Genomic DNA, 13,443 nt, shown 5'->3' with positions numbered 1-13,443 from the left:
TTTGTTTCAAAACCATTCTTCTGAGCTGCTCAGTACCCATATTCCCCTCCAATAACCTTTGTTACAGCTCAGGACTGAAATCTGTATATGGTTTCTAACTCAGGACATGCTTGGGGAGTTTGAATTTGCATGATCACATCAGGAGATGTTTCCTGTAAGGACATGTACTGACCTCATGGCATATTTTCATTAATGCAACACTAAAATTTTCCTGCAGTGCCGATTCAGCTTTGTCCATTAGAAAACAGGTCACTTGGCTGCCCTACTGAGCTCCTCCACAATCAGTCATGGAGAAGGCAGAAATGACTCCGCATTCAGCATGGACTAAAATGGTCCAGAAATCTGTTTTCCAAGGAGAATGCCAGTCCCTGATAGCTATGCTTAGACTTTTTAACAATACCTACAGATAAGCACATTCTAACATCATTATGGAGCTATCAACTAGAGCCAAGAACTTAAAATTTGTTATGCATTGGGCACATGGTATTTCGCTTTCCAAATATTAAGTTCTATATGCTTCATCATAAACAAGGCAGACATTAAAATAAATTAAATTAAAATAAATTGGCAGTATCACCTTAATTGTACCACATAGTAAATATTGAGCACTGCATCCCACATCTAACAAATAGTGTTGCCAGTTTAGCAGAAAACTTTAGCTTTCCAATTTTGCTATGTAACTACTGTTTCTTAGGCTCTAAGAAAAAAAAAAAAAATGTAAGCCCTACTATGCCTGTCAGAATAGGAGTCTGCACAGCAGGCCTGAACTGCTAAAACTCTAAGAAAAAAATCTTGAATACATTGAACATCTCCCTGTGATTTTCTGAGCCATGCAATGCATTGTTCCCTCTATAAGCTATCCAAGCCTCAGCTCTGATGGGATAGTATTCTTGCTGTTATGACACAACTCAGCAAATGACACGAAAGGCATGCAAATAATCCAAATGTCCATATAAAAGGAGCATTTATAAACACTTTAAGTCATTTTCACAAATTTTGATCCACATCCTATAACATCCCTGAACACTGTGATTTTCTGAAAATGACAGTTTATGCCAGTTGAGAATTATTTCATTAGCAGACATTAAGAAAAAATGTGAGCTAAAAATCTTGATATTTAGAAAGTTGTTTTACTGCTGTGTAGTAAATATGCACTATATATGAAGAAAGATTAACTTATTGGATAGTCACTACAGTTCCATTAACATTAATTACAAAGCAATGGAGTGACTGACCATTAAAAGTTGTCAGTTTAGAAAAAATGAGTATAGCTATGTCAAAAACAAACAAACAAACAACCTATTACATACATTCTGGGGTTCTCGTCCAGGTTACAATTATGTATCCTTCTTAAATCATTCTTAACTAGTTTGTAATTTAATGATCAAAATAGGTAACAAGCCTTTAGACCACACTAAGCATGTCTTCTTCCATGGCAAAAATGTTTAGACAGCATCTCTCTCTAGAAGATGTCCCATCAGAAGACTGAAAGCTGCTCCAGCTCCTAGCAGCTCTTAGAAGTCACCTGTAAAAACAGGAATCTAGAGGGTCCCAAGTCTTCATCTCTTTATAAAAAGACACGGGCTTCCAAGTAAGCTTGCATGCTTGAAGAAAGTTTCCAAAGCCAAAATGGGTTCATAAGCACTTGGAGTGGTGTAGTCGAATGTGTGGTTAGCCTTGTTGCTCCCCCTCCTTCACCTTTTATCTCCTCCCACCCCAACTCCAACTTACCACCATAGGCTGCATCAAGGTAATTAGAGATAAATCAAATACCTGACCCTAAAAACCTCTGTCCCCTACACCTCCCTTACAAGGATGACTTACTAGAACCATTTTGCTACTTAACCAGGATGGCTTTAGTCACATTTCTGAAGTTAGAATTTTCATTTGAGCTAAGCGAAATAAGTCAGTCAGAGAAAGACAATTATCATATGATCTCACTGATATGAGGAATTTGAGAAACAAGACAGGATCACAGGGGAAGGGAGGGAAAAATGAAACAAGATGAAACCAGAGAGGGAGACAAACCATAAGAGACTCTTAATCTCAGGAAACAAACTGAGGGTTGCTGGAGTAGAGGGGGGTGGGAGGGATGGGGTGGCTGGGTGATGGACACTGGGGAGGGTATGTGCTATGGTGAGCAGTGTGAATTGTGTAAGACTGATGAATCCCAGACCTGTACCCCTGAAACAAATATATGTTAATTTAAATTTTTTTTCATGAGAAAATTCAAAAGATAAATTGATAGTACAATCAGACATAGAACATTTAGTTCTCAAAGCTATGTAAAATGCTCAAAGAATGAGATTTCAAAGTCATTCTATCTTCCTTTGTATTATTGAAAAATGGTAAATTGTTGATACCTGTTGTTAAATAAGATACCTGCCCCTTATTTTTGACATTAAAGCATCTCCTGAAAAATGTTCCCTTTCAAGCAAGTTTTTTAGATCATTTAAATATCCTCTCAAAAGTTTAATATGTTTATGTTCATATCAGTATAATATATATAATGTATATATAGTAATATATAGTATTATAGTAACATATAGTATTATATAGTAACATAGTATAATAGTATATACAGTATAATATGCAGTAATACTAGTAATACCATATGTAGTAATGTAGTATTATATATATTATATATAATATATATATAATATACTATATATATAATATATATATATATATACACAGTAACACTAGGGTACCTATGCTAAGCTTGAAAAAATATTCTTTTCTCACAACAGTTTATATATAGTGAGGTGGGTGAGAAAAAGGATTTAAAACATATCACCAGAAATTATAAACTTATCAGAATTAGAACTGAATTACAGTATGAGTTTTGAACAAAACTGCCACTTCCGAGCAGGAAGTACAAAACACATTAATTCACAATTAACTCCATATATAAACATTTGAAGAGAAATCTAATACAGCGTTCAGTTTATCTAAAATTTCACATAACTCACGAGTTCTAGGATTCAAGATTATGTCCGTCTCCTACAGGATATCAAAATAAAAATTCATAGAATAAGAGCTTAATTTCCACCTTAAACCTTTCAAGATCTAGAAAATGGAGAAATTGCTAGTGACAGAAACCCTATAGCCCTAAGCACCAGATTATTTTAAAAGAAATGTGTTTCCTATTTATTAGTGAGTGCAGGAGTGGGTCAGTCCAGGGTCTCTCTCCTCTCCATTGCGTTCACTATAATTAAGTGGACTTTCCCAACAAGGGGAGGAGATTAATGACAACTTCAAGCTCATAGCTTACCAGTTCAGCAAGCCCAGTAGAAATAGAGCACCTTTTCCTGATACTGCCAAAGATTCAGGGAGAACTCTGATTCAGATAGGGCAGGAGTTGTAGGCAGATCTGTCCCACCCAGGCCACGTGGACCAAGAGCAAGCAAAGTATAATCCTCCAAAGACAAATCAGGCCCTGCTACCATGAAACAGGCAAAAGCAGCTAATTTCCCCTCCACGAAGCCTTTCAAGAATATAGACTACTCACACATCAGTGAGCGCCTCCTGAAGCTGGAAATCCCCAACCACCTCATCTGGCTGACTGTGACTCTTCCACTCCTTCCAGAAGGCCAAGGCCGAGTTCAGTCTGGCCACGGGGTGTTCTACCCTCAGAATGGCGGAACTCCAAGCCTATCACCTGCTTCTGGAGAACTGAACTGTCCCCGTGCATTAGCAGAGCATCAGATACCTTTCAAGCCCAGACTCCAACAACGCAGCCGCAAGAGGGGAGCAGGACTGGGGTGCTCCCGGCCCCTGCTGTCTTCCACCCGTACCTAGTAAGCACCCCTCTCCATATTCCACTTCTAGGCCTCCACAGGTATGGTGGCTCAGATCGTGTCGGGCCAGGAAGCTGAGCTGCTTCCTCCAGAGCCACGCCCGCGTGCCCGCACGCTTCCCACTGCGAGAGCAGGCTAGGAATTCCTACAATACCTGGATATTAAACAAACAACATGAAAAGTCCCAAAGGATTAAAATCAATCTCCTGCATCTATCAAGACAAAGAACAGAAGCTTCAATCAGCCACACAGCAGAATACGGAGAAGACTGTTTTTACAGAAAACTACAGACCTTACTTTCTAGTATCCCACAAAATGCAAGGATTTAAAGGTTCTCACATCTAGGAATTCACATCTGAAAGGCCCAGCCACAAGAATTAATTCCAGTAAGAAATTATCTGTACATTTCTGTTGGTTATTAATTATAAATTACAACTGCCCAAAGACATTTCTTCTGTTGCCTTTAGCTGTTAAGTTATATTATTTAACTTGTATTATTTACTTTTGTACCTATTTTAAGACAAGCACTATGCTTGACCTATCATTTTTCCCTCATGGAATGCTGTCTAGTACAATATCATTTAGGCATTTGTTATTTAATATTTATTGATCTGCCTTGGCATTTAATATTCTAAGAAAAAGATCTGGTTCTCTTTTCAGTTTTTCTTCATTAGGCCCTAGGAAGAAAAGAAACTACATGGGGAAAGGATCAAAGTTTGTAAGTGTCGGCATATGTGCATTTTTAAGCATTCATTATTTAGATATCCTCAGAAAAATAAAATGATTTCTTTCTCTTCAATTTGCACATTTGTTGCTTGAAAGTTTGTGGGCTGCTTACAACACAAATATAAAAACTGAATTTTTAAGAGAAATAATGCATTCTTACTTCTTGGTAAGTCACTTTATAGCATTGGGACCAAAATGCAAATGGTAGTCATTTGCTATAAATGGTTTCCATCAAGATAACAAACTATAAAACATCCTCTTTCATTTTTTGGTAAAATCTTTTTATAATATATACCTAGCACCGTTAAGATACAGTGTTATTATTTAGCCCATTATTTATACTCCTAAGTATTTTGCAGATGCTTCATTATGCTTTTCTAAAACTCATTATTACCATTTTCTCATTTGAATCAATTGAGATATTTCTCTATTTAGGAGACTAAGTTTAGATCAATGAGGCTATGTCTAATTATTCTAATTCACTTGTGATCATTGAGACTATGTTGAGTGATAATATACCACAAATTACCAAAAAAACCTTATTACAAGTCAAAAAGCTTGTCAATCTATATTAATATAGGTTGAACTTTTCATACTAGTCTAAATGGAAGACCACATTCCTAGCCGATCTGTTGATAATAGTAACATCAATTCAACTGACCACATTTATTTATTTATTTATTGGCTCCTACACCAGCTTGAAACTTTACTATTAGAGAATTTGTCATTCAAGACCTTGAATAATGGGAGCAGGATGGGGACAAGGGGGAGATGGAAGAACCCTCCAGGAACATTTGGGGGGAGGGGGGAAATGTCCCAAAAGGGGAGTTGAGGCCACACGAAGTATTCATACTCTCCCTTAGGAAAACCCTCACTGCTCCTTCATTTATATCCATGAAAAGCAAGCACAAATAGCCAATGCTCAAGAATCAAAGGTGGTAGTCAGGAAAACAAACATCACTGTAGCACCAACCTGCCCCAACCCCCAGACCTCAGCCCAGGGTGGCAGAGGGAGTAGTGGCTAGTGAGGGGTAAGAAGTGGTTTTACTGTACCTATGTTTGGATGCCTTTGGATGCTCACAGTAAAAGTGGTGGACTTCCTCTGGGGGCGGGGGAAGGGGATAGCACGTGAAAAATGGAATTACCATCATGTTAAACTTTACTACACATGTTAACTTCCTTTCCATTAAAATATTACATAGGGTAATAAGAATTTAGATAGGTAGACCGACACAATCTTTAAAAACAATACCTTTTTGGGCGCCTGGGTGGCTCAGTTGGTTAAGCAACTGCCTTCGGCTCAGGTCATGATCCTGGAGTCCCTGGATCGAGTCCCGCATCGGGCTCCCTGCTCGGCAGGGAGTCTGCCTCTCTCTCTGACCCTCCCCCCTCTCATGCTATCTCATTCTCTCTCTCTCAAATAAATAAAAATCTTTAAAAACAATACCTTTTCGAGTAGGTCCTAGGAAACTTTAAGCTTGTTTTTCCTTCCCCTTACCAAAGAGTACCACTTATTATAGTCCTGTGCATTGTTCTGCACCAGAAAGTTGAGCAGTTGATAAGTTCAATCAAAACTCTTATTTTCTTTTGATTATATTACAGTCTCTAATCAACAACTACACATAGGGTATTTAAATAAATTTGATTAGAACTCTAAGGGTCATAATCTGTGAATCACATTCTTAGGTTACTTGCAAAATTTTGTAAGTGCAAGTAAGAGTTAAACGCTGAAGTGTACTTTTTAAACATCACCAGAAAATGCCCCGGTGAACAACTGGACACCATGAAAAGCCATAACATTGTTTTGTATAAAAAGGAGACAACAGTACAGTCTTCTGACTTGGCCTTTAATGGTGAAGTCATGTGGATTACGGAGGAGCATTCCGATTGGTAGGAGAAAAGGAATCAAGTCATTTATTCACAAAGTTATTTGAAGCACGTTCTATTCCATATGGCTCTTCCAGGGAAATCCTAGATTTGTTTTTGTTTTAAGATTTTACTTATTTGGCAGAGACAGACACAGCGAGAGAGGGAACGCAAGCGGGGGGAGTGGGAGAGGGAGAAGCAGGCTTCCCGCAGAGCAGGGAGCCCGATGTGGGGCTCGATCCCAGGACCCCAGGATCATGACCTGAGCTGAAGGCAGATGCTTAATGACTGAGCCACGCAGGTGCCTGAATTAATTTTCTTTAAATTACTGTTTCTAAGTCTGATAACACTTTTCATCGTTTGGTTACTAATGAATTATGGACCTAATACAGCCAACTGAGAAAGATACAAGTCTACTCACACTAAAATAGCAGCTATAGCTCAGGAAAACTTATTTCAGAAATGGTCTGCTCACAAGAAAGAGCAAATAACACAAAAGAGGAAAAAACAAAATTTGTAGAACCCTAGAATTATAGAATTCTGCCCTTTCAATCTGTGAAGTATTTAAGAAAAACAAAAGATTTAAATCTTATGTGAAGAAAGGTAACAATTACAGCAGCCATCAGTACATGCTACAACCATTTCCCAATAATATAATTTCTAAATGTAAACCAAGTAGCTGGATCATCTTTATTACCACAAAATGAATAATGTAGCCAACAAAAGATTCTAATTACTGCCTAACTCAGTTTTTATTTTTATATATATATTTTAAAGATTTTATTTATTTATTTGAGACAGAGAGAATGAGAGAGAGAGAGCACATGAGAGGGGGGAGGGTCAGAGGGAGAAGCAGACCCCCTGCTGAGCGGGGAGCCCGTTGCGGGACTCGATCCTGGGACTCCAGGATCATGACCTGAGCCGAAGGCAGACGCTTAACGACTGAGCCACCCAGGCGCCCCGGAAATCCTAAATTTGAAGAGAGCAGCCCATTCATTTAGGTGGCTTTCAACACATTTAGAAGCTGTACATCAAGAAGTTCCCTAAGAAGGCTTTTAATTTTTAAACCAAGTAGTTTCCCTTTATTAGCTGCCACCAGAATACTAATGATAAAATCTGAAATTTACTATGCACCAAGAACTCCACTAATGTACATGTTGTGTAAGTAGTTGCAACAGAGGCTGTGTGATCTGCAAAGCCTTAAATATTTACTGGCTTAAATATTTAGATTTATTAAATATATTAAATATTTAGATTTAGACTGCCTTCGGCTCAGGTCATGATCCTGGAGTCCCAGGATCGAGCCCCGCATCGGGCTCCCTGCTCAGCGGGGAGTCTGGCTTATCCCGCTGGAAAACAAGTTTGCCAACCCCTGACCCAAACTAAAGCTAATGATTGTTTTAAGCTCTTCCCTGCCTCATTGCTGTGGTTAAATGTTGGCTTATCCTTAGGCTCCTGGGTGGCTCAGTTGGTTAAGCGACTGCCTTCGGCTCAGGTCATGATCCTGGAGTCCCGGGATCGAGTCCCGCATTGGGCTCCCTGCTCAGCAGGGAGTTTGCTTCTCCCTCTGACCCTCCCCCCTCTCATGTGCGCTCTCTCTCTCTGTCTCTCAAATAAATAAGTAAAAAAAATCTTTAAAAAAAAAATGTTGGCTTATCCTATTATTGAATAGTCAAAAATCTCAATATTTAAATTCTACAGCTCAAATCTAAGAATTGACAATCTCCTGTCAGCTGTCATAAATCTCACAATGCTAAGAAAGATATTTATACACAGTCCCTTCCCTTCTGTATTGTAAACCTACTTTCTAGGGACTCTTACACTGCACATCTCATCTGACTTTTATAAAGAAGGTATACGACTGCCTTGAAGCTATCCCAGCTGTTTCCAATTACCTAACAGAGCAAATGATTAGCCAATCAGACATTATAAAATCTATTTTTCATCTATGTAGCTAGTAAGTAAAACTCTAAATTTTTGTCCCTAATCTCACTGAAAGACTATAGACCATGTTTGTTCCATAAAAGATGGTGGTTTGTGGGCCAACAAGCCCTCAGAAGAGACCAGCACTAAAAGAAACCTTGTAAGGGACTGAGGTAGCACATTGGGCAGGAAAATGTGCAGTAGCTGTTTATAATCTATTTATCCCCTTCATTTGAGCAATTGAAAAACTCCTACAGCTGCTTGCCTAGCCATCTATTTCTTTTCCCTTTTCCTTGTTTTCTAGTCTCCTGGGGATGGGGGGTAGGAGTAGAACCAGATTATCAGACAGAAGAAAAATCAAGAGAATATTTCATTCAGGGGCGCCTGGGTGGCTCAGTTGGTTAAGCGACTGCCTTCGGCTCAGGTCACGATCCCGGAGTCCCAGGATCGAGCCCCACATTGGGCTCCCTGTTCAGCGGGGAGTCTGCTTCTCCCTCTGACCCTCCCCCCTCTCGTGTTCTCTCTCTCATTCTCTCTCTCTCTCAAATAAATAAATAAAATCTTTAAAATTTAAAAAAGAATATTTCATTCAATTCCTTCTCTGCTCACACCCAGCCCCCCCACCCCCGCCCTGTCCTAAAAGCTAACACTGCCATGTGTTTTGCTGTGAAATAAATTACAAACTCAACATAAAAATATCACAAAAAGCAGCAAAATGTCCTGCAGACTTCAAGCCACATGCATTATGTTGTCTCACTGATTAATACAAAGCCTAAAGACTAACATATAGAAGCAATTCAGTCCAAACCAAAAGGAAATCATACCATTTTCAAACAGGAATGTTAATAAAGATGGAAATCCTGACCTATAGCTCAAGGGTGTTGTCAGTATTCAAATTACAGTTTGGGTCAAGGCAGGAAGAAACGAGGTAAAAAGGAGGACAGCACATAGATTAAGAGGATACTGGAAGAACTACTGAAAATGTGGCATGATCTTCAGGAGGAATGACCTTTACCTCTGGCAATAAAGAAGTCTTTGGGGACTTTAGCAAAGATCCTTTCCACAGAGCAAAGGGAGTAGAAGGTGGATATCCACACCCCCTGGGAAATAGAAGTAGAAACAGACTCTTCAGAGCCAAAGGACAAAGATAAATAAAAGAATAAAGCTTGGAAGCATAAAAACCCGAGGCTCCTTTGTGTCCATGTTTCATACTTTCCTATCCACCTGCAATACAGTAGCCCTAATTAAAAGCAGTAATTAAAAGAGGGACAGAGAGGGAGGGTGGACAGAGGAAAGAAAAGAAGGGGAGGTGGCCAGGGGCAGGTGAAGAGTATGAGCAAGAATGAGCTGGATATTCAGAGTAGAAGACAGAAATCTGGCTGGAAAACAGATGGGTTTGGGAAACCAACCCAGTAGAAAAGAAAGTGTAGAGAGAGGGAGAAACAGCACTGGGGAGTCAGAAGGACAAGAACCAGGGAACAAAGGGAGGGATCATAGGGCATGAAAAAGAATGGAGAACTACCATGGAGAATTAATCCCCAAAAGGAAGCCAGGAGGAGGAAATAGACACAAAAATAAAAGCGATTAACCCCAAAGCAGGTTAGGTTTGTTGACAAACTAGGATGACAAAATGCTAGTTTTTTAAGACACCCACAGAAATTTAAAAACCACAGTGAAACCTATTTGAAATTGTATTTCATTCAAGAGGGAAGGGATACTAAGATTTTAGGCTCTGGATGTTGAGGAGAGGATTAGGGTAAAGCGAAGATTTGGAGTACAGATTGTATAAATTCCAGAGTCAGGAAAAGAAACCTCTTTCAACCTAACTGTCTATTCAAGGACAGTTACAGGAAAAAGAATCATCAGATGTCCAGAATGCTGCTCTTTTAACATGCTGTAAGGTAGAAAGCATATTTACTAGTCAGTCCACCTGCCACAAGAGAGAGCATGAAAAATCGCACTATGTTCCTGTGTGCCCAGCACAAAGGACTCATTAAATATTTATTGATAGAATGAACTCATCTTTATTATTGCTGTGAAATAAATATCATGGGTTAAAGGACATTTGAAATCCCAATTCAGAGTTGTAAGAGGCAACTAAATCTTTCTGAAGCTGTAACAGGGTCAGAGCTAAGATATTGCTTAAAAAGAACTTTGACTTGAACTACCATATGTAGGATTCTAAGCACTTTATATCTCATTTAATCTTCCCAGCACACCTGCAAAACAGCAATTCTCTCCAATCAACAGTTTAAGAAACTAAGGCTCAAAGAATTTTAGTGTAACCCCCACTAGCCATTGAGGGCCTTTGAGTAATGGATCTTGTCTACCAGAAAATAAATTCCACAAGACCAAGGGTTTTGGCCTAATTTGGTCTCGCTGTCTCCTCCTAGATCAATGCCTGACACAAAGAAGAAACTAGACAAGTATTTACTGAATGAATGAATAAGTAAATGAATGCCTATGTATGATCAAACAACTGACTATGGCTGGGGGAAAAAAAATACATAGCCTTGCCAACTGATCTCATTTTAAATTCATGACGGTTAACCTCCTAAGTAGGCTCCTAGCCTTGACATAGCAATCCAAGCTTTTTCAGTCCCTTTTATATATATATATATATATATATATATATATATATATATATATATATATATATTTTTTTTTTTTTTTTTTTTTTTTTTTTTTTTTTTTACTGAAAACCATGAGTCAGGATGAGATCACTTCAAATAAGCGTAGGGAAAAAGAAAAGATCTAATGTTTACAAGTCCGAGAGATCAGGGAAAAAACTAAAAATTACTCTGAGAAGCTAGTGAGTCAGGGCAAGACTTAAGAGAACATGGGATCCCCAAAGCAAAGACAACGCAATATTTCAACAAGAGGATAACTAGTTGGTTTCTAAGAAACAGATGTGCATGCAGAAGGTTTACTGGGGAGGGCTCTCAGGATCAGCACCTGTAAGGAACAGGGAAACAGGATAGCACAGAGGGCTTGACTAACCTTCCAGGGAGCTCAGAGGCTGGGATAGATAATCTGTAAATATTCCCCCACCCCCCTTGAAGCAATATGCCTGCATCCACCAGTCATTGGATTCAGCTGGTCTCAGGGCTGTACCTGATACTCCTCCTCCTTCACCCTCTATTGTCTAGATTCACCTTACCCTAGGAGTTAATTCTAAATTCCCCTCCGGTCACCAGACTAACAATTACGGTCTCCATACAATCCGGCCAGAAAAGTGCTGGGTCCACTGAGAGAGGAAAGGGACTCTCTGCAAGACTTAGCCACATGCTTCCTCTTCCATATACACCGTACCAGTCTAAGTTTGTGTGCAGTCTACACCACTGACAACTGCTCACTCAGCCCTCACCTTGAGGGTTTATGCCATCAGATGGTACTACCTGTTCTACCTCCTTTTAGCGGTTATAGACAGGATCTCTCCTTGAGGCCTGCTCAGTCCTTGGGGATTTTGGCTTCTGGGCTCCATATCATTCTTTCCAATATTTTTATCCTAATTCTTGAGTTCAATATCCACAAAGATTATTTCAGTTCCTGGATCTCTCTTTTCCAAGGACATGCACTCACATGTTCATACCCTAGAGCTTATCAATACCAAAAACAAACTGTACCCCCTCTACCTCAACCAGAGAAGCAGAACCACTGAAAATTTGATAAGTCAAACAGAATTGGGAGCTGGGTACTGACCTTCAGTTAGGCTGTTATCTTCATGTCCAATGCTAGAACCTGAAGTCCACAGGGCAGGCAGTTAAAAAGGAAGCTGAATATAAAATGGAGAAAAACAAATTAGAACCCATAAGGACAGACCAGAAGCTGTGTCAGACTCTCATCTCCTCCAAACTTACATTGGGCATTCTGCTGGAGACACTGACGCCCTTCATGAGGGAGTGAAACACATACCTGACCCAGGGGCTGGAGAAGCTGAAGGAGGATCCAGGGGTGCTGTGTTGGCAGTTTCTGGACACTGCCCCACAGCAATGAGATAAGCCAGCAAACAGGCAGCAACAAAAGCACCCACTCCATTCTTGACCAAAAAATAAAAGGGCCGCTGCTCTGCTTCCACCCTCCCTAAATACAAACACACTGGAAGGCAATCTGGGTAAGGTGGTTCAGTTGGACCAAATTGGCTCCTGGCAAAACTAACATCCCCCACCCTCCATAGTTTTAATTTCAACTATAGCACTCTCTGGCAACCAGCTGCTCTCTTTCCAGCTCATTCCTTCTAGGAGTCTTCCAACAGTTCTTTGTTCCCACTCCAAAGGGTCCAACAATCCAAGGTGCTTCACAGTCACTCTATCCTCACTTTCCTCTGTACCCAGTTCATTATTAGAATCCCTCCCTTGCAGAAACCCATATCTCACTTTCCTCTCTCTCTTTTCATCATGCTCATCTGCTAAAACACCCACACACACACACTCCACTTATCGCCTGCACCTGCACTGCTGGACTATTACTGCAAAAAACACATAACCATTCTGATAGACCTTACTGTAAACTACTTTGAGTTCATTCTCCTCAAATGAATTTCTAGTACTCTCCAGCAGCCCTATTATATTTCCCTAGGACACATAGGTATACCTTCTGCATTTCATACTTCTCCTTAAATTTTAAACACATCCTCCCCCGCTTCACACTCTGCTCATGACCTTGTTCCTATTTGTATCTGTTATCTGCTGCTGCATAATAAAACATACTAAAAGGTAGTAGTTTAAAACAAAAACCATGATTTAACTCAGCATTCTGTGACTTGGTAATCTAGGTGGGCTTACCTATTCCTATCTGGGTTCACTCACAGGTATGAGCCTCAACTGAGGTGGCAGAGACAACTGGGGCCCCCTTTCCACATGGATTTTCATTCTCCATCATAATTCCTAGAACAAGAATGGAAGCTTCAAGATTTCTCAAGGCCTAGAGTTAGAACTGGAACACTATCACTTCTGCAGCATTCTGTGGGACAGAGCAAATCACAGGTCCAATTTAAAGAGTTGTGGAAGCAGACTTGACCTCTTGATGACAGGGCAATTTGTGGCTATATTTAGAAGCCACCGCACTGTTTTATTACTCCTGAAAAGGCCAGTGGATCACAAATAAGGCCAGAAAACAAAAGAAACAC

The 13,443-nt window shown here is 39.8% G+C and overlaps 1 long non-coding RNA gene across 1 annotated transcript in view; it reads right to left on the bottom strand.

Moving 5' to 3' along the window:
* LOC123845959 (uncharacterized) overlaps positions 1–13,443 on the bottom strand; it is an 85,942-nt gene that overhangs the window by 57,418 nt on the left and 15,081 nt on the right. The window contains exons 2-4 of the long non-coding RNA XR_006791144.3: positions 13,100–13,201; positions 12,231–12,398; positions 12,018–12,090 (exon numbers count right to left, since the gene is read on the bottom strand). This is a non-coding gene — a long non-coding RNA (uncharacterized LOC123845959). The remainder of the gene's footprint in view (positions 1–12,017; positions 12,091–12,230; positions 12,399–13,099; positions 13,202–13,443) is intronic.

This window comes from Mirounga angustirostris, unplaced genomic scaffold (genome assembly GCF_029215605.1).
Source record: "Mirounga angustirostris isolate CCGP_5_RB_7025 unplaced genomic scaffold, mMirAng1.0.hap1 SCAF_6, whole genome shotgun sequence".
NCBI classification, from domain to species: Eukaryota; Metazoa; Chordata; class Mammalia; order Carnivora; family Phocidae; genus Mirounga; species Mirounga angustirostris.
Note: the sequence above shows the minus strand (reverse complement) of the source record. Positions and strands in the feature narration are given on the sequence as shown.